Source organism: Vulpes lagopus, chromosome 18, assembly GCF_018345385.1.
Source record: "Vulpes lagopus strain Blue_001 chromosome 18, ASM1834538v1, whole genome shotgun sequence".
NCBI lineage: Eukaryota > Metazoa > Chordata > Mammalia > Carnivora > Canidae > Vulpes > Vulpes lagopus.
This window is the reverse complement of record NC_054841.1, coordinates 15,790,225-15,810,084: the sequence shown is the minus strand read 5'-3', so window position 1 is coordinate 15,810,084 and position 19,860 is coordinate 15,790,225. Positions and strand designations below refer to the sequence as shown.

General features: G+C 39.2%; 2 protein-coding genes across 2 annotated transcripts in view; one reads left to right on the top strand and one right to left on the bottom strand.

The window, feature by feature from the left end:
• The window catches only part of PKIG (cAMP-dependent protein kinase inhibitor gamma), a 101,449-nt gene that overhangs the window by 826 nt on the left and 80,763 nt on the right, over positions 1-19,860 (top strand). The gene's annotated exons all lie outside the window — the stretch shown is intronic.
• Positions 1-19,860, bottom strand: part of LOC121477831 (translation initiation factor IF-2-like) — an 81,686-nt gene that overhangs the window by 2,040 nt on the left and 59,786 nt on the right. The gene's annotated exons all lie outside the window — the stretch shown is intronic.

The following is a 19,860-nucleotide window of genomic DNA, read 5'->3' as shown; positions in this document are numbered from 1 at the left end:
GCTGTCTGTGAAGGCCAGATGAGGCTGGTGAAGTGCAGTGTGTTCCAGGCAGGCAGAGAGAGCTGCTTGTGCAAAGCTCAGAGGATAAGACTGCATGCAGGCTTATGGGGCCTCTGCAAGGATTTCGTAGGCTGGGTTAGAGACGGGATTCCAGGAAGCCAAAGTGTTCTGGCCAAAGGATGTTTGAAAGATAAGCAGGTGTCCCTTCTGAAAGACTTTCTTGTATCTCCTTGTAAGTTTTGAAGAGTTTGGATTTTAGCTTGGGGGCATTGAGGAGCCCCCAAGCTTAAAATCAAAGGATTTTAAGCAGCCAGGCAGTGTGTGTTGCATGTGTTTGATCAGAGGTACGGTTTCAGAAAGATCAGGGTTTTTTTCTTGTCTCTTGGTCTTCATTACTTCAATCTGGTTTTCATTATGCAGCCATTCATTTATGGTGATTCAAAAAAATATTTATTAAAAGATTTATTTATTTACTGAGTGCTGTGTGCCAGGGATTGTTGGGGGGGGGGGGGGCGTAAGGACTCAGATCCTTGCCCTTATGGCATATATTCCAGACACGTTCCAGGGTATTTTTGTGGGGTACAGATATAAATCCAGTACCACTGGAACTTAATATTGGAAGAGAATCATCAAGAGAGATTGAAAAAAAAAAAAGAAAAAAGGGAGACCTAGGCCACTGTGTTGCACACTCTTGGATGAAGAGTTCACTTAGTCTATACTAAGAAGGAATGGCCAGAGAAGTAGGAGGAAAACTAGGAGGATGTAGTAATGAAAGCCAAAGGAAGATTTTAATTTTGGATTTTAATTTTGCTGGATGCTGCTTAGGTTTCAAGTAAAATAAGTTAAACATTAAAATGTGTCCTTTGGATAAATAAATATGGAGGTCACTGGAGACCTAATTGAGCAGATTTGGTGAAATGGTGGGGGCGGAATCTAGAATATCGGCAGCTTCCAAAGGTTCAATGTAATGTATCAGTGGGATGAGGAGAGAGTGGGATGTGAGAAAGTAAAGACAAAGTGTAGGCAGCTCACAGGAGTTTGGCTGTGAAGGGAGAGAGAGAGAAGGCTGGAGAGTGACTGGGGAATAAGGTGAAGTCTTAAGCATGAGAGAGATGTGAGCAGATTTAAATGCTGATGGCAAAGAGCCAGTAGTGAGGGGAGAGACTGAGAAAATACGCATGAAAGGGGGGAATCGATGACACTACTTTCCTGAGAAGGGAAGAGTGGATGACATCCACGGCACAGATCCTTTAGAAGGAGTCTATGGCTTCTCCGGAAGCAAGGCAGTCGCCAACAAGGAGTGCATCCCATGTAATGCAACAACAACTGCAAAATAAATAAATAAAAGGTCTGAGCGTGGAGAGAAAGTTGTATTTTCACTATCGTGAGATACTAGACATTTATTGAACTAATACATGTGTTAAGCACTTTTCATGCACTAGTCTCAATTAGCAATGTGATCTTGACAACAGTCCTGTGAGATAGCCTCTAGTATGATTCCTAGTCTATGCATGAGAAAATTGAGGGGTAAAATGCTTACTCCAGATCATACAGGATTTGAACACAAGTCTGCCTGAACCCAGAGCTTTTACTTTTAATCACAATGATATGAGGATCTGCTGAGAAGATTCAAGAGAATTAATTTAAAAATAATTAGATATAATAAGGTTAAGTAAACAAGCTGGTAGGACATAGACAAAAAGCAAGAGCTTTATACAAGCAGTAATAGAAGACGTATTGTAGATGACATGAAAATACCAACATGAAAAATAAATATCTGGGAACAAACTTTCAAATAAATGTGCCCAGGCTAGCCACATAGAACAAGAGTGGCTGGAGGGGAGGGTGCTGGGTACTGATGGGTCTTTGGATAAGGAGGAAATATTTTTCCTTTTGTAAACTTGGGGTATTGATATCAGAAACTGGTCACATAAAATGAATGTCTATAATAAGGTATAATGAGAAAATACGCAAGATGTTGACTGTGATGTTTATATTATACAAAAAGCTGAAGACTGGTTAAATTATGGTGCAATCATATGATATATACTGTAAGCCATTAAAAAAGAATGAGGTGGGAGCTATATATATGAGAAAGATGTTTGCATCATATGGTTCAGTGTGAAAAGCTCATTACAGTACAGTGTGTTCCTATTTTTGTTTTTTTAAGTATATACATATATACCTATGGGGAATAATGTCTAGAAAGATTAGTTCTTTTTAAAAATTTTGAATTGTGGCAAAATACCCATACCATAAAATTTGCCACTTAAACATTTTTAAGTGTATAGTTCAGTACTTTTAAGGATGTTCACATTGTTGTGCAACAGATCTCTAGAATTCTTTCTTCCTGTAAAACTGAAACTCTATTTCCATTTAACCTTTTCCTCATTTCCCCCCTCCCCAACCTCTGACAACCACCCTTCAACTTTCTGTTTCTATGAATTTGACTAACTTTACATAAATGGAATCATACAGTATTAGTCTTTGTACAACTGACTTATTTCAGTTAGCATAATGTCATCAAAGTTCATCCGTGTTGTATCCTGTGTCAGATTTCCTTCCTTTTTAAGGCTGAATAATATTTTATTGTAGGTACATATGCATTTTGTATATACACTGTACATATAAACATTTTGTGTATCCGTTCCACAGATGGGCACTTGGGTTGCTTCCACCTTTTGGCTGTTGTCAGTAATGGGGCTATGAACAGGAGAGTACTAGAAAGATAAGTTCTGTGTGTCAGGAGATCATGGGGAGACTTTTATTCCTTTCCTTATTGCCTCCTTTTTCTTTTTTTATGAGCATGGATTGCTTTTATAATCAGAAAAAGCAATAAGGATATGTCCTGTTTGGGGAGATGGGGGGAGTAAAGGTTAAAAAAAAAAAAAAAGGCCTGATCTTGGGCAGTGGCAGCAGATTTGGGAGACATTTCAGGAGAATTAACAGGACTTGACCACTAAAAGGTAAGATAAGGGAGAGGAGAGTGGAAGACTGGCTATGCCAGTGGTGAGAAGGGACATTAGTCCTGGCTGGGCTTAGACTAGGGGAAAAGAGAGGATGCAAGGCTGGAGAGCCACCTGAGTCTTTGTCCGGGAATTTGGACTTTTTCCTGAAAGCAGAGGGAAGCCATTGAAAGGAAGGAAAATGACTTACCCAGAAATTGCGTTATAGAAAGATCACCCTGATTCCCTCCAACTCATTCTGCAAACTGAAGCCAGCCAGTGCCAAGTTTCCCTTTGTGTTACTTAGGCTTGGACCTCTGCTAATTTCCTTTTATTTGAGATGAAGCATTCGTGTTGAAAGATATATATCCACTCTCCTAAAAGCTCCTGGAATATTTATTCAAAGTCCTGTTTAGATGACATTGATTTCTAATTGTGTTCAGTTTTATCTCAATAACACAGTCTCCTGTAAATTTACTTTCTACCTTTAGCAGAGGAAGTATGAATAATTGGTAAAGTAAACAAGAGGTATAATTAACTCAAGTTAGAGGACTTCAATTTATTGCTAATAAATTTTGACACTCTCCTTTTGGAAGAAAAGGGCCAATGTACAGTAAACATTGTCATATTAAGGAGATATGTACTAACAAATTTTTGTTTTGTAATAACAAAAAAAAATTCTGGAAAATTCTAATAGACTTGTCTCTTTACCTATTTCTACTCTGACAAAACTGATCTCTGCTTCCAGAGCATCACAGAGAGAGGGAACTATTATGCTAACATATGTAAGAATTTTGCAGTTTATAAGGGCTGGATTTTCAAAAGATGTGAATCCATGATCTCATTTCATTCCTCCTCACAGTTGTGTGAGGCAGGGATTATCATTCTCATTTTCAGATGAGAAAATTAGAGATCAGAGGATTCAGGAGACCTCCAAAGTCCTACATCTGCTAAACTCTGGAGTTTCAATCTGGTTTTTTTTTTTTATATTATAGTTTCTTAATATGGAAATTTTTAAATATATTCAAAAGTATATAGTTAATACCAGTATACCCATACCCCCGCTTCAGTAGTTATCAGCATATGGTCAATTTTATTCTATCTGTAACCTTCACTCCCTCCCCACCTTGGATCGTTTTTTTGCACCTTGTATTATTTTAAAGCAAATCTTAGCCAATTTATCATTTTGTCCGTAAATGCTTCAATAGTCAGCTAAGAGAGGACTCCCCCCTCCCCTGCTCCTTTCCCCCTATCTTCGTAAACCATTATCACACCTGAAAAACGAATAGTTGTAACTCCTAAAAAATACTAATACTTACTTGGCATTCAGATTTTCTCAACTATTTCATAAAAGTCTTTTTACAATTGGTTTGTTTAAATTGGGATCCACCTATTAAATCTGTTTGATAGTCTCTTAAGTCTTTTAATTTCTCCTCTCCTTTTTTTTCCTATTTCCCTTTTATTCGTTGAAAAAGGAGGTCATTTGTCCCGTACAACTTCTCTTTCACATTCTGAATTTGGCTGATTGCCACCTCTTTTTTAATGTGTCCCTCCCTTCCCTTTATTTTTGTGGCTGTTATACTTTATAGGTGGTGCTATGCATCTCATCAGCAGACAGTAAAGTCTAGTTTTCTCACTGGATGTGATTTTATGATTGATCATGGGGTTCAGGTGTTGTTAGCATGGTCCATTTGTTATGTTTCTCATCAGTCTTTTGCAGAATGGTTTTAGCAGCTATCCGTGGTCATCGTCCAGATCTGTTATTTCTTTGGGGGTCAGAAAATGAATCTAGGTTTTCTGATGCCAAGTCATATACTCTGTTAAATCCCACTGTCTCCTTAATAAGGGAATGTTTTGCACACTGACCTATATTCTCTGCTCTGATAGGTGGAGAAAAATCACTCAATTAATAATTCAGCTTAATATATATATGTGTGTGTGTGTGTATATATATATATATATGTGTGTATGTATTTAAATAGAGCCCATGTGCTGTGTCCAGTACTCATGGCTCACAACATTGCTTTCCTGGGCTGGTCTTATGTATTAGCAAAACCACTGATTGCCTACATCAGTGGTTTTCAAACTGCATGTTGTTCCACATGAATATGTTAAAGAATTATTTGGGGGATTTCTTCTTTTTTCAATTTTTTTAATTTTTTATTTATGATAGTCACAGAGAGAGAGAGAGAGAGAGAGAGAGAGAGGCAAAGACATAGGCAGAGGGAGAAGCAGGCTCCATGCACCGGGAGCCCAACGTGGGATTCGATCCCAGGTCTCCAGGATTGCGCCCTGGGCCAAAGTCAGGCGCTAAACTGCTGCGCCATCCAGGGATCCCGGGGGGATTTCTTTTTTAATGAAAAACCAGAACAGAAAGAACAGAAAAAAAAAATCAGAGTACATCTCATATAGTAAAAATAAGCTTTGGTTTGTAAAGTTTTTGTTTCAGCTCTTTTTAGGTATCTCTGAGGCATGATGTAGAATGTATTTCTTATTAAGGTCTTGGTCAAACCAAATTGTTCCAGTGTTCAGATGACTATCCTGAGTTATAGCAAGTTTCTCAGTCAAGGGTTGAGTTATGTTCAAATGTGTTACTTGTGAAATAGTACAGTATGTTGATCAATTTTAGAATTTCCTTTAAAGGCTTTTTTGGGGGATCCCTGGGTGGTGCAGCGGTTTGACGCCTGCCTTTGGCCCAGGGCGCGATCCTGGAGACCCAGGATCGAATCCCACGTCGGGCTCCCGGTGCATGGAGCCTGCTTCTCCCTCTGCCTATGTCTCTGCCTCTCTCTCTCTCCCTGTGTGACTATCATAAATAAAAATAAAAAAATTAAAAAAAAAATAAAGGCTTTTTGGGTGACTGCCAGTTAGCCAAAGTTACATTACCCCAGTGACCCAATCCTCTAGTATTGAGGTTGAAGAAATGTGAATTCTTCAGAGATTATTTTTTTTCTTAAGATTTAATTTTTTTTTTTTTATTTGAGAGAGAGCACAAGCAGGGTGGAGAGGGAGAAGCAGACTCCCCGTTGGGCAGGGAGCTGGATGCGGGGGCCTGGATTCCAGGACTCTCTGATCATGACAGTAAACCAAAGGCAGATGTTTAACTGATTGAACCACCCAGGTGCCCCTACAGTTAACATTTTAAAGCTGTGGAGATAGAGATGGAGTGAGTAAGTAGCTCAGAATTAGCCAGTAAGTGGAGGAGCAAAATTTCAAGGGTTTATCAAATCCTGGAAATATTCTGAATAAATGCGTAATGCTGAGTAGGTTCCTTAATAATAGTACCTACTGCATGGGATTGTTATAAGGTTTGAATATGTAGTTAAAGCAATGAGCATAGTACATAGTAAAAGCACTTAGCATAGCTTTCCACAAGAACCACTCAGTAAATATGAGCTATTATTATTTCTTTTTTAAAATAATGAACCCAGGATGCCTGGGTGGCTCAGCGGTTGAGCATCTGCCTTCAGCCGTAGTCCTGGGATCGAGTCCTGCATCCGGCTCCCTGCATGGAGCCTGCTTCTCCCTCTATCTCTGCCTCTCTCTCTCTGTCTCTCATGAATAAATAAATAAAATATTAAAAAAAAAAACCATTTTCCTTTATGTCTCTCTTTTTTTTAAAGATTTTATTTATTTATTCATGAGAGACAGAGAGAGAGAGAGACTGGCAGAGACACAGGCGGAGGGAGAAGCAGGCTCCATGCAGGGAACCTCATGTGGGACTATCCTGGGTCTCCAGGATCATGCCCTGGGCTGAAAGCAACGCTAAACTGCTGAGCCACCCAGGCTGCCCTATGTCTGTTTTTAACCTTTCCTTATTCCAGAAATGATTAAAGCTGTATGACAAGGATTCTTTTTTATTATTGTTTAGATTTCATTGATGTATATTGTTGTATTAGTTTTAGGTAGGCAACATAATGATTTGGCTAATATTATGAAATGATTACCACAATAAATTTAGTTAACATCCATCAACACACACAGTTACAAATTTTTGTTTTTCTTGTGATGAGAATTTTTTTTTTTTGTGATGAGAATTTTTAAGATTTACTCTCTTAGCAACTTTCAGATCTACAATACAGTATTGCTAACTATAGTCCTCATGCTGTACATTACATTTCTAGGATTTATCTTATAACTGGAAATTTGTGCTTTGACTACCTTTACCTGTTTTGCCATCCCTACTCCGTATGTCTGGCAACCACCAATTTGTTCTCTTTATCTATAGTTGTTTGTTGTTTTTTTTTTTAAGAAGGAAAGTGTTCTCCATATATAAGTGAGAATACATGGTTTTGTTCTATGGCTTATTTCGCTTAGCATTATGCCCTCAGGGTCCATCCGTGTCGTTGCCAATGATAGGAATTCTTTCTATTTTATGGTTGAATAATAGTGCATTGTGTATATATACCATATTTTCTTTATTCTTAGGTCAGTGAACACTTAGGTTGCTTCCATGTCTTGGATATTATAAATAATATTGCAGTGAACATGGAAGTGCAGATATCTTTTCAAAATAGAGATTTCATTTCCTTCAGATCAATACTTAGAATTCCTGGATCATATGGTAGTTCTATTTTTAAGTTTTTGAGAAACCTTTATAGTGCTTCCATAGTGGATGTACTGATTTACATTCCCACCAACTGCATAAAGCATTTTTTCTTCTCCATATTTTTGCCAAGATTTGTTATCTGTTGTCTTTTTGAGAAAAGGCATTCTAACAGGTATAAGATGATACCTCATTGTGGTTTTGATTTGCATTTCCCTGATGATTAATGATATTGAGCACCTTTTTATGTATGTGTGGGCCATCTATATGTCTTCTTTGAAAAAACATGTATTCAGATCCTCTGCCCATTTTTTAATTGTATTGAGTTTTTTTCTATTTAGTTGTGTGAGTTACTTGTATATTTTGCGTATTAACCCTTTATCAGATATGAAATTTGCAAATATTTTCTCCTGTAGGTTGCCTTTTAGTTGTGTTGATGGTTTTCTTTGCTGTGTAGAAACCTTTTAATTTGATATAGTCCTACATGTTTATTTTTGCTTTTGTTCCCTTTGCTTTTGGCGTTACATCCAAAAAAATCATCATCAAAGACCAGTGTCAAGGAGCTCACCTGCTATGTGTTAGGAGTTGTATGGTTTTAGGTCTTACGTTCAAATCTTTAATCCATTTTAAGTTGATTCTTGTGTGTAGTGTAAGTGGCCCAGTTTTATTATTTTATATGTGGCTGCCCAATTTTCCCAAAACCATTTATTAAAGAAACCATCCTTTCCATTGGCTCCTGGTTCAGCAGGGAGTCTGCTACACCCTCTTCTTGTGCTCGCGCTCTCTCTCTCTCTCTCTCTCTCTCTCTCTCTCTTTCATGTGAATAAATAAAATCTTTTAAAAATATATAACTCCTAAGTTTTCTTTTTTTTAAATTTTTTAAAAAAAAATGTATTTATGATAGTCGCACAGAGAGAGAGAGAGAGAGAGAGAGAGGCAGAGACACAGGCAGAAGGAGAAGCAGGCTCCATGCACTGGGAGCCCAACCTGGGACTCGATCCCGGGTCTCCAGGATCGCGCCCTGGGCCAAAGGCAGGCGCCAAACTGCTGCACCACCCAGGGATCCCAACTCCTAAGTTTTCATAAACCATTTAATATGATAACATTAGTTGCAAATGAGGTGGATTTGGGTGTTTTTTTTGTTTTGTTTTGTTTTGTTTTTAAGATTTGTTTTAGAGAAAGAGAGTGCACATGAGGTTGGGGAGCAGAGGGAGGAGTAGAGAGAATCTTAAGCAGACCCTGTGCTGAGTGGGGATTCCCACACAGGGCTCAGTCTCACAACCCTGAGATCATCACCTGAGCCAAAATCAAGAGTTGGATGCTTAATCAATTGTGTTACCCAGATGCCCATTGGCTGAGTCTTTTTTTTTTTTTTTAATTTTATTTTTATTGGAATGCCTGGGTGGCTCAGCAATTAAGCTGCCTGTGGTTTAGGATGTGATCCTAGAGTCCCAGGGTCAAGTCCCGCATCGGGCTCCCTGCATGGAGCCTGTTTCTCCCTCTGCCTGTGTCTCAGCCTCTCTCTCTGTCTCTCATGAATAAATTAAAAAAAAAGATTTTATTTTTATTTACTAGAGAGAGAGCGGAGAACATGAGAAGGGGAGGAGCAGAGGGAAGACTAGCATGCTCCACTGAGTGTGGAGCCTGATGCAGGGCCCCATCCCTCAACCCTGAGATCTCAACCTGAGCCAAAATCAATAATTGGGGACGCCCGGGTGGCTCAGCGGTTGAGCATCTGCCTTTGGCCCAAGTCACGATCCCGGAATCCTGGGATCGAGTCCCACATCGGGCTCCTCACAAGGAGCCTGCTTCTCCCTCTCCCTGTGTCTCTGCCTCTCTCTACGTCTCTCATGAATAAATAAATAAAATCATTAAAAAAAAAAAATCAATAATTGGATGCTTAACCAGCTGAACCACTCAGGTGTCCCTAAGGTGAGATGGGGTTTGTTTGTTTGTTTTGAGAGATTGTCTGTGGCCAGTGTAGTTTTGAGACTAGACTGTGTTTGTATTTAAATATTTATACCACAACTTAGCAATTTTACTGCTTTCTGATTGTATTTTACTGCCTAGTAAAATAAATACTATATGTGTAATTTTAAATCCATTTTTTCTGAAACACAATACCTGTTCCTTGTTTAAAACTTGAGGTATTAGGTCTTTTCAACTTAGGTTCTTTTGTAATGGATAATCTATTAAAGCCAAAGGTACCATGATTGAAAGTCACTGAAACTTAATTAAAATAATATTTCCAGGGAGAGGCCAATAAAATGGCGTAAGTTTCCTGTAGGCGTAGAGTCACTGTTCTCTTCTAGCCAACGTTTGAGAAATGCTTGACCTCATAGGAATGCAGAGTTATATATGAGAAGAAAAAGAACTTGGGTTTCAGGCAGATCAGGGTAACCTTGGGCAAAGTCTTTGAGTCTTGATCTCTTATCAGTGAAATAGCTCATAAGATCTTTTGAGAGTTAACCATTATATAAAACCTGGCCACTAGAAAGAGCTTAGAATGAGTTATGTTATCTTCTGTTCTTCTATTCCCATTTCCACAAACCTGCCTACTGTGTGCTTCTGCTTACCACCAAAAGGAAATTTGAAAAAAGGAAAAGTTGGTGGCCCCATCCTACTTTCAACATTAGTTAAACATGTGCAATTATATTGTTTTTTTGTGTGTATGAGGTTTAACATTCAGTGGTTCTTAATGATCTCTGCTTGTTTACATGTGGTCCATATGGCCACATTTTCGAACCAAAAATTGGCTTGAGTATAGTATACTCAGGATCGAGAAAACTTATATATTACTTATATTACTTAAACTTATATTTATATATATAAATATATATATATATATTTTAAGATTAATCTTCAAGAAAACTTATATATTACTTAAACTTATATTTATATATATAAATATATATATATATATATTTTAAGATTAAGTAATCTTTACACCCAACATGGGGCTCAAACTCACAACCCTAACATCAAGAGTGGCATGCTCTACCAACTGATCCAGTCAGGCACCCCTAAAGAACAGCATATTTTAAAATAGTGTAGTCTCAGAGAAATCCTAGATGTGTATTTACTGTATCCTAAGGAAGCAGTACAAAGTCATAGTGAGGCATTGGAATCCTTTGGACATGACTTCAGATCTTGGCCTGGGTACTTTTCTACTATCGTGCATGAGTTACTTAGCCTTTCTTTCTAAGGCTAAGCTTCTTTCTAAGCTCCAGCATTTCTTTGTTTGTAAAATGGATATAATGAGAGTTCCTTGTCTCATGAGGATTGCAGGAGATAAACGTCTCAGCACAAGGCCTGGCAAGTAGTACTTGACATGTAAATGTTAAATGTTGTCATTATTATGAGGTCTTTGAAACAGGTACACTTATTCAGTAACCTTTTTTTGCAAAAGCCTGTAGAAGAACAAAAATTTCTAAAGTAACTCAGTATTTGGGAACTTACTATATAATAGCAGGCTTTATCAGGCCTGCTATGGAAAAGGTATAGAAATATTTTGAAGACCTAGTGCCCAACTTGGCATGCCCCTGGGGAAGACCTGATTTTCTCACAGTATTTGAATAACTCTAAGCACCTATTCCATTGCCTCTAAGATGCTCTTGGGAATGTGGATATTTTTTGGCTCATATAACTTGTATTTGTTCCAGGTAGGACAGATTTCAACATTAACTTAATCCAGCTGAGCTTCTTTCCCTGAGATTGTCTTGGTTGTGCCCTCCCCAGTTTGTTGGCTTCATCCTCAGGCCAGCAGCAAAATAGTTGTGGCAGTGCTGGGTCCCAGGTCCGCATATGGCACCCAGCAAAGGAATTGAAAGATTCTCTCCTCCTCTGTTCTCCTAAGTGAGAATTTTTCTCAGAAGTTCTCAGAATACTAATCCTAGAGTCTCAGTGGCCTGAATTGGGTCATTTGCCCATTCTTGAACCAGGTCCTGTCAGCATTGTCATGCAATGCCTTTGGCATAGGCTTTGTTCTTGAATAGGTTATGAGGAGGATGAAATTATCTTTAGGCCAATCAGGAATAGAATTGTGTTTCTATTAAGGTGTTTTTCTGTGAGCATGAGGAATGGCCTCTGAATAGATTGGGTAGCTAGGAATTATCGTTGGCTGCTGACCACAGTGCTTTAAAGAAGACAAATTATTCTTCTTTCAAAAAACATTAAGTCCAAAGTAGGCAGTCTGTTGCTCGCATGGTGGTTCTACAGTGCCCTCAGGCCGTCTACATCATTCTCTCTTTCAGCTTCACCATCTTTATCACATGGCTGTCACTTTCAGTGGTCACCTGTGGTCACCAGTGGGCTTCTGGCTCTAACCAGACAGTCCGTCCTCAAGGCAGGAAGAAGCAGGAAAGGAGAAGGCAAAAGACATGCTTTAAAGTACTGGAAGTCCCGCGAACACATTCAGTTACATCTTGTCCTTTCTTATGGGTGAGGGATGCTGGTAAATGTAGTTTCTCAGCTGACACATTGCTATTCCCAACAATCCAGGGATTGTGTTGCTGTGGAAGGAGGAAGGGCTGTAGGCCTGGCAATGTGCAATGCCCACCACAGAAGGCAGACGACAACCTCCACTATACCCTTCATTTGGAGGAAACCACAGTTTTTTGTTTAAAGATTTTTATTTATTTATTCATGAGACACACAGAGACATAGGCAGAGGGAGAAGTAGATTTCCCACAGGGAGCCCGATGTGGGACTTGATCCCAGGACTCTGAGATCAAGACCTGAGCCAAAGGCAGATGCTCAACTGCTGAGCAAACCAGGTGTCCCAAAACCACAGTTTTGTATGTGTTTACTGTCCATGATTTTTTTTTTTTAGATTTTACTTATTTATTCATGAGAGATACAGAGAGAGAGAGGCAGAGACACAGGCAGAGGGAGAAGCAGGCTCTCTCCAGGGAGCCTGACGTGGGACCCGATACCGGGACTCCAGGACCACGCTGTGGGCTGAAGGCAGGTGCTAAACCGCTGAGCCACCCAGGGATCTCCTGTCCATGATTTTTTAATCAAATAATGAGATCAGGGCAACCCTGGTGGCACAGGGGTTTAGCGCCGCCTGCAGCCTAGGGTGTGATCCTGGAGACCCTGGATCGAGTCCCACGTCGGGCTCCCTGCATGGAGCCTGCTTCTCCCTCTGCCTGCATCTCTGCGCCTCTCTCACTCTCTCTGTGTCTCTATGAATAAATAAATTAAAAATCTTTAAAAAATAATGAGATCATATTCTACATGTGTTATAATTCATATTTTCCCTTTGATGGCATCTTTAGTATTTTTTCACATCAGTTAATATACAGTAGAAGCTTCTTTATCTCCACTTAACAGATGCTAGATTAATAGACCCTCTTCATTTTCATTGTAAAATTTAGTGTTTAATTCCCACAGCCCTCTAAATGTTCTTGGCCAATAAATAACTCTGTAGTATGCTGTCCACTAGGCACATGTGGCTGTTTAAATTTTAGTTAATTTAAATTAAATTAAAGATTCAGTTTCTCTATTTCAAGAGCTACATGTGACTAATAATTACTGTGTTGAACAGCCCAGATATATATAGAACATTTCCATCATTTCAGAAACTTCCGTTGGACAGCCCTGTCCACAGCACCAGCACCCTGCAGTTCTCGCCTGTTTGGGTTTAGGGAGTTTAAGTGTAGTGATTAGAATCACCAACTTAGAACCAGACCACCTGTGTTTGAATTCTCATTCTGCCATTTACCAGTTTTGTGACTGCAGTAAGTTCCTTAGCTTCACTGTGCCTCAGTTTCCTTATTTGTAAAATGTTGGTTACAGTGGTACCTAGACTGTGACGGGTAAAGGATTCAGTGTATGTAGAGTGCTTAGAGTAGTGCTTGGCACATAGTAAACAATTATACATATTTGCTATGATGAGGATGTTATGATGATGGTGGTGGTGGTGGCGGTGATGACCATCAAGGTTAGCTGGGTTTGTTCCCAAATCTGTTCATGCCAGTTTGACTTACTCTTATAATTTCAAAATAAGTGTTATGTTGGCTAATGAGATTTGGGTACATAAAGGGAAAAAAGGACATTGTTCTTGTGAAAAATAAGCTTAATATGTCTGAAAGACTTGATAAAGGACAAAAAGAAAGTTCTTGTCAAATTAGAGGTGGAAGAGACCTCTGAAGAGACTGAGAAAAAGAGTTCATCAAAAGATAGGATTTTACCCTGAATAGCCAGGGGAATATTGAAAAAGAAAACCAGAGCTGGGGCATCACAATGTCAGATTTCAGGTTGTACTACAAAGCTGTGATCATCAAGACAGTATGGTACTGGCACAAAAACAGACACACAGATCAATGGAACAGAACAGAGAATCCAGAAATGGGCCCTCAACTCTATGGTCAACTAATATTCGACAAAGCAGGAAAGACTATCCAGCAGGAAAAATGATGGTCTCAATAAATGGTGCTGGGAAAGTTGGACAGCCACATACAGAAGAATGAAATTAGACCATTCTTTTACACCATACACCAAGATAAACTCAAAATGGATGAAAGATCTAAATGTGAGACAAGAATCCATCAAAACCCTAGAGGAGAACACAGGTAACACCCTTTCTGCACTTGGCCACAGCAACTTCTTGCAAGATACATCTATGAAGGCAAGGGAAACAAAAGCAAAAGTGAATTATTGGGACTTAATCAAGATAAAAAGCTTCTGCGTAGCAAAAGAAACAGTCAACAAAACTAAAAGACAACCTACAGAATGGGAGAGGATATTTGCAAATGACATATCAGATAAAGTATCCAAGATTATAAAGAACTTATTAAACTCAACAGCAAAGAAACAATCCAATCATGAAATGGGCGAAAGACATGAAGAGAAATCTCACAGAGGAAGACATAGACATGGCCAACAAGCACATGAGAAAATGCTCCGCATCCCTGGCCATCAGGGAAATACAAATCAAAACCATAATGAGATACCACCTCACACCAGTGAGAATGGGGAAAATTAACAAGACAGGAAACCACAGATGTTGGAGACCATGTGGAGAAAGGGGAACCCTCTGGTACTGCTGGTGCACTCTGGAAAACTATGTGGAGGTTCCTCAAAGAGTTAAAAATAGACCTGCCCTACGACCCAGCAATTGCACTGCTGGGGATTTACCCCAAAGATACAGATGCAGTGAAACGCCGGGACACCTGCACCCCGATGTTTATAGCAGCAATGTCCACAATAGCCAAACTGTGGAAGGAGCCTCGGTGTCCATCGAAAGATGAATGGATAAAGAAGATGTGGTCTATGTATACAATGGGATATTACTCAGCCATTAGAAATGACAAATACCCACCCTTTGCTTCAACGTGGATGGAACTGGAGGGTATTATGCTGAGTGAAGTAAGTCAATCGGAGAAGGACAAACATTATATGGTCTCATTCATTTGGGGAATATAAAAAATAGTGAAAGGGAATAAAGGGGAAAGGAGAGAAAATGAGTGGGAAATATCAGAGAGGGTGACAAAACATGAGAGACTCCTAACTCTGGGAAATGAACAAGGGGTAGTGGAAGGGGAGGTGGGTGGGTTGGGGTGATAGTGACGGGCAGTGAGTGGGGCACTTGACGGGATGAGTACTGGGTGATATGCTATATGTTGGCAAATTGAACTCCAATAAAAAATATACAAAAAAAAAAAAGATAGGATTTTGCTTTCAGACTATTTCATGTGGTTGTGGTTCATGTAGGGACTTTTTTTTTTTTTTAATTTTATTTATTCATGAGAGAAACAGAGAAGCAGAGACATAGGCAGAGGGAGCAGCAGACTCCCTGCAGGGAGCCTGATGCAGAACTTGATCCCAGGACCCCGGGATCACTCCCTTAGCCAAAGGCAGACGTTAAACCACTGAGCCACCCAGGTGTCCCTTATATAGGAACTTTAATTACTAGAATTTATTTCAAAGAAACAGCCTTAAAAAAAAAGTTTTGGTCCCTTATCAAGTATTAGGCAGATGGACATACATTTTTATTGATTCTTTAACTGACTATTTCTGGTTTTGTTTTGTTTTGTTTTGTTTTGTTTTGTTTTTTAATGATTTTTACCATGATTAGTCCTGATCTCATCGGGCAGAGAGTGGCTGTTTTATTTTTTAAATTGTTTTTTAAGGATTACTCTGCAACAATTGAAATGAAACTGAACCCTATTGTTGGACATTTTACGTGCTTCCTTGGTTTTTAGTGTTGGTGCTCTGGTGAGCTTCTTTACAGATAAATCTTCTCCAATCAGCATGTTTTGATCTCAGGATTTCAGAGGAATCCTGCCCTTTTCACTGAGAGGCCTGAGTCTTAATCTAGGAACGATTAGAATACCATAAAAGAGGGCATGTGGGCATTCCAGCCCTAATTTTGCTTTTGGATTTAGCTCCATTTGTCCTTTTGGGCCACTTGCTGATTTTAGATAATGTTTAGTGTTTGATACACCAAGAAGTTTGGACTCCCCCAGAAAGTTCAGTGTAATGGAATACATCCTGATGTGACTTCTTTTTCCAATTCACATGGTACTTTGTTTGAACTTTGCTTTTTATAGCTTTTCTCATAAACAGTCTTCCTCTGTAATTATTTTTGCATTTGTGTTGTATTTGCTACTAAACTCTTGTAGGGGACAAGAGTACTTTGTTGGACCTTTATATATCCTAACATAGTTGGCCTCCACTTTGTGTTCAAGGAAAGAATGGATGAATCAACGTCAGTTTCTTGTATTATGATATAGTCATCTACCATAACACTGCCTTTGCATTCCTTGTTGTTGGAGGCTAGTCTTCTAGGCTCTTTAATAGGTCAGATTCCACATTAGAGCAAAACATGATAAATGTAAGGTAATTTTAAGATGTAAACAAAGGTGGAATAGCAGAAAAAGAAACTGCCATTACCCATCATCCATCTAGGTTATCAACATTTTAGAATCAGTTTTGATTTGGACATGAGGACCCTGGTGTGCCCATTTTGATTTTGTGGGGAAAGACACAGGCCAAGTATGATGGGCAGAGTGGAAAAAGGAGGTGATAGCCTAGGAAAACCTGCCTACCTCCCTCCTAGGATTGTTGTGAGGGTTATGTGAGTTGACAAATGAACAGTGCAAAGAACAGGGCGTAGCACAAGATGAATGCAACTCAGTGCTGCCATTGCCACACCAGTACTGTCACTGCTGCATAACTTGAGGGAGCAGAGTTTGTTGGCTGAGGCACTTATTAACTTGGTGACCGTGGACATCAGCCTTTCCAAGCTGTGGTTTCTTCATGTGAAAAATGAGAATGATAGTAACATCTTATATACCACATAAGGCAGTGCAATGAGGCATGTAAATGTGTTGTGGATCGATTAACATTAATCACAATTTTCTAGAGTGATGTTCTGTCCTAGAGGTACCATGCTTCTGGAATTTGGGGGGAGTCAAGCCTATTACTTGTATGAACTCTTGTTCTGAGACTATATGATATTAACAGGCCCCAGAGTCATTCGTCAGCCTAGCAGATAAATACTATAGCACAGAAAGCTTCATTTCCATTTGCAGAATAGTTGTTTCTAAAGCATGGAAATAATTTTACTTTATATAACTTGTCCATATATGCAGTGGAAATGAAATACTTATCAACCAAGTGGATAAAGGGATAAAAATAGTTTTCCTAAGGAACAGTTTGCTGGGAATTAGTGTTGGAAAAATATTGTGGCAGAATCGGTTTCATCATCTTTGAAATATAAACAGTATTTTCATTTGTCTTTATTTTTCTTATAACACTTTGCTCAATCCCTAATTAAAAATAGCTTTCCCGAATTCCTCCAGGATTCCTCTTTTAAAAAAATCAGTTTTCTTTTCTTTTAAACGAAGTCTAAGTTTGAAACACTTTGCTTTCTCCTTAGTACTGCAAAGAATTCTGTTTATGCAGAACATTCATCAAAATCACATGCCTATCTGTCTGAGATAAGAATTAGTAAGATACTGTGGGAAGAGAAGTGCAATATCCCTGGTGGTTATAATAAATTTCTGCAATGTTTGTTTGGATGGGACAATCAGCTGTCTTGTCTCCTGGGCATGAGAGTTATATAAATCCCAGTCCAAAGGTCAGTGTCCTGAACTTACATTCTCAAGAAGATTTTTCTTTTTTCAAACTACTACTTGCCATAGGTTTGACTTTTTAAAAGTTTGGTTTTTGTTGTTTTAGTTAGTAAAATTTGACCTGGTTACCATTTGTGATTTATAGCATCTTGTACTTTTTTAAACTTCTTCATTCAAACAAACTAAACTCCCATTCTGTACTCCCAAATAACAACATAAATAAATACAAAATGCAGTTTTGTCTCAAAAAGAGCAATATCCTAATTGCCAGTATTTGACCCCAGTGACATATGACCTCTCTTAGCTTTATTTCCCACAGACTGTTCTATTTAAATGTTTTATTACACGGCTTCTTTTCTTGGTGCTTTTCCCTGGGTTTCTAGTATATTTTGTTGATATTTCTTTTGAAAGGATATAACTTGGGGCACCTGGGTGGCTCAGTGGTTGAGCATCTGCCTTTGGCTCAGGTCATGATTCCCGGGGTCCTGGGATCCAGTCCCACATCGGGCTCACTTCAGGGAGCCTGCTTCTCCCTCTGCCTATGTCTCTGCCTCTTTCTGTGTCTCTCATTAATAAATAAATAAAATCTTTAAAAAAATATGAAAGTCCTTAAAAAAAAAAATCTACCTCACATCATCTCAGTAGTCATCTAGCCAATGTTTTTTTTTTTAAATATATTTTTTTAATTTTTATTTATTTATGACAGTCACACACAGAGAGAGAGAGAGAGGCAGAGACATAGGCAGAGGGAGAAGCAGGCTCCATGCACTGGGAGCCCGATGTGGGATTCGATCCCGGGTCTCCAGGATCGTGCCCTGGGCCAAAGGCAGGCGCCAAACCGCTGCACCACCCAGGGATCCCTAGCCAATGTTATACTAGAAGATATGCTTCTTCTAATTTTTACTTTTTTTTTTTTTTTTTTTAGGATTTCATTTATTTATTTGAGAGAGAGAGCACAAGCAGCCCGGGAGGTGGGGTACGGACAGAGGGAGAGGGAGCAACAGGCTACGCACTGAGCAGGGAGCCCAATATCTTAGGACCCTGTGATCATGACCTGAGGGGAGGGCGGACACTTAACTGACTGAGCCACCCAGGCTTCCCAGTGCGTCTTCTAATTTAAATCTAATTTAACCTTCTAGATTGGTTCTAGAGATGTTGACCAGGGAAAACGTTGGATTTTTATAATTATGGGAATGCTTCCTTCTCTGTAATATGTGTTTACATCTCCTTGAGTGAAAAGGAAGTTAGAAAGGGGCTGAATATACTCCTTGATCTAACTTGTTAATCACTGAAAAATGAAATTTGGAACTAGTTTTAACTTCTGAAGGGTTTGGAAGATTTCTATCCAGTTTATGAGGTGTACCTTCTTTTTTTTTTATGTAATAGAACTATGGGATCAATTTTTCCTTTCATTTCAACATATATTTAGCATCTACTATTGTGTTGAGCGGTGGTTTTTTTTTTTTTTTTTTTTTTTTAAGATTTTATTTATTCATGAGAGACACACAGAGAGAGAGGCAGAGACACAGGCAGAGGGAGAAGCAGGCTCCATGCAGGGAGCCCGACGTGGGACTCGATCCCGGGACTCCAGGATCAGGCCCTGGGCTGGCGGCCGCGCTAAACCGCTGAGCCACCTGGGCTGCCCTGTGTTGAGTGCTTTACATATACTAGTTCATTTAATTCTCAGAGAATCCCTGGGTAGGTAGATAGGATTTACATACCCAGTTGCTTAAGCAGAAAATCTTCCTTGATCCCTTATACTGTCCTGTCCATACCCAGTCCATTTGGCTACATTGCCATAAGAGCAAAACCCTCTGCTCACTCTGCAACCCGTGAGCATTGGCTGACTCTTCACATGTTTCCCTGATTCCCTTTTACTTTTTTTTTATTTAAATTCAATTAATACATAGTGTATTATTAGTTTTGGAGGTAGAGTTGAGTGATTCATCAGTCTTCTCTAACACCCAGTGTTCATCACATCACATGTCCTCCTTAGTGTTCATCACCCAGTTGCCCCATCCCCCACCTCTCTCCCCTCCAGCGGCCCTCAGTTTGTTTCCTATGATTAAGAGTCTCTTATGGTTTGTCTCCCTCTCTGATTTCGTCTTGTTTTATTTTTCCCTCCCTTCCCCTATGATCCTGTTGTATTTCTTAAATTCCACATGAATGAGATCATATGAGAATTATCTTTCTCTGACTGATTTCTCTTAGCATAATACCCTTCAGTTCCATCTACCTGCTTGCAAATGGCAAGATTTCATTTTTTGGTTGGCTGAGTAGTATTCCA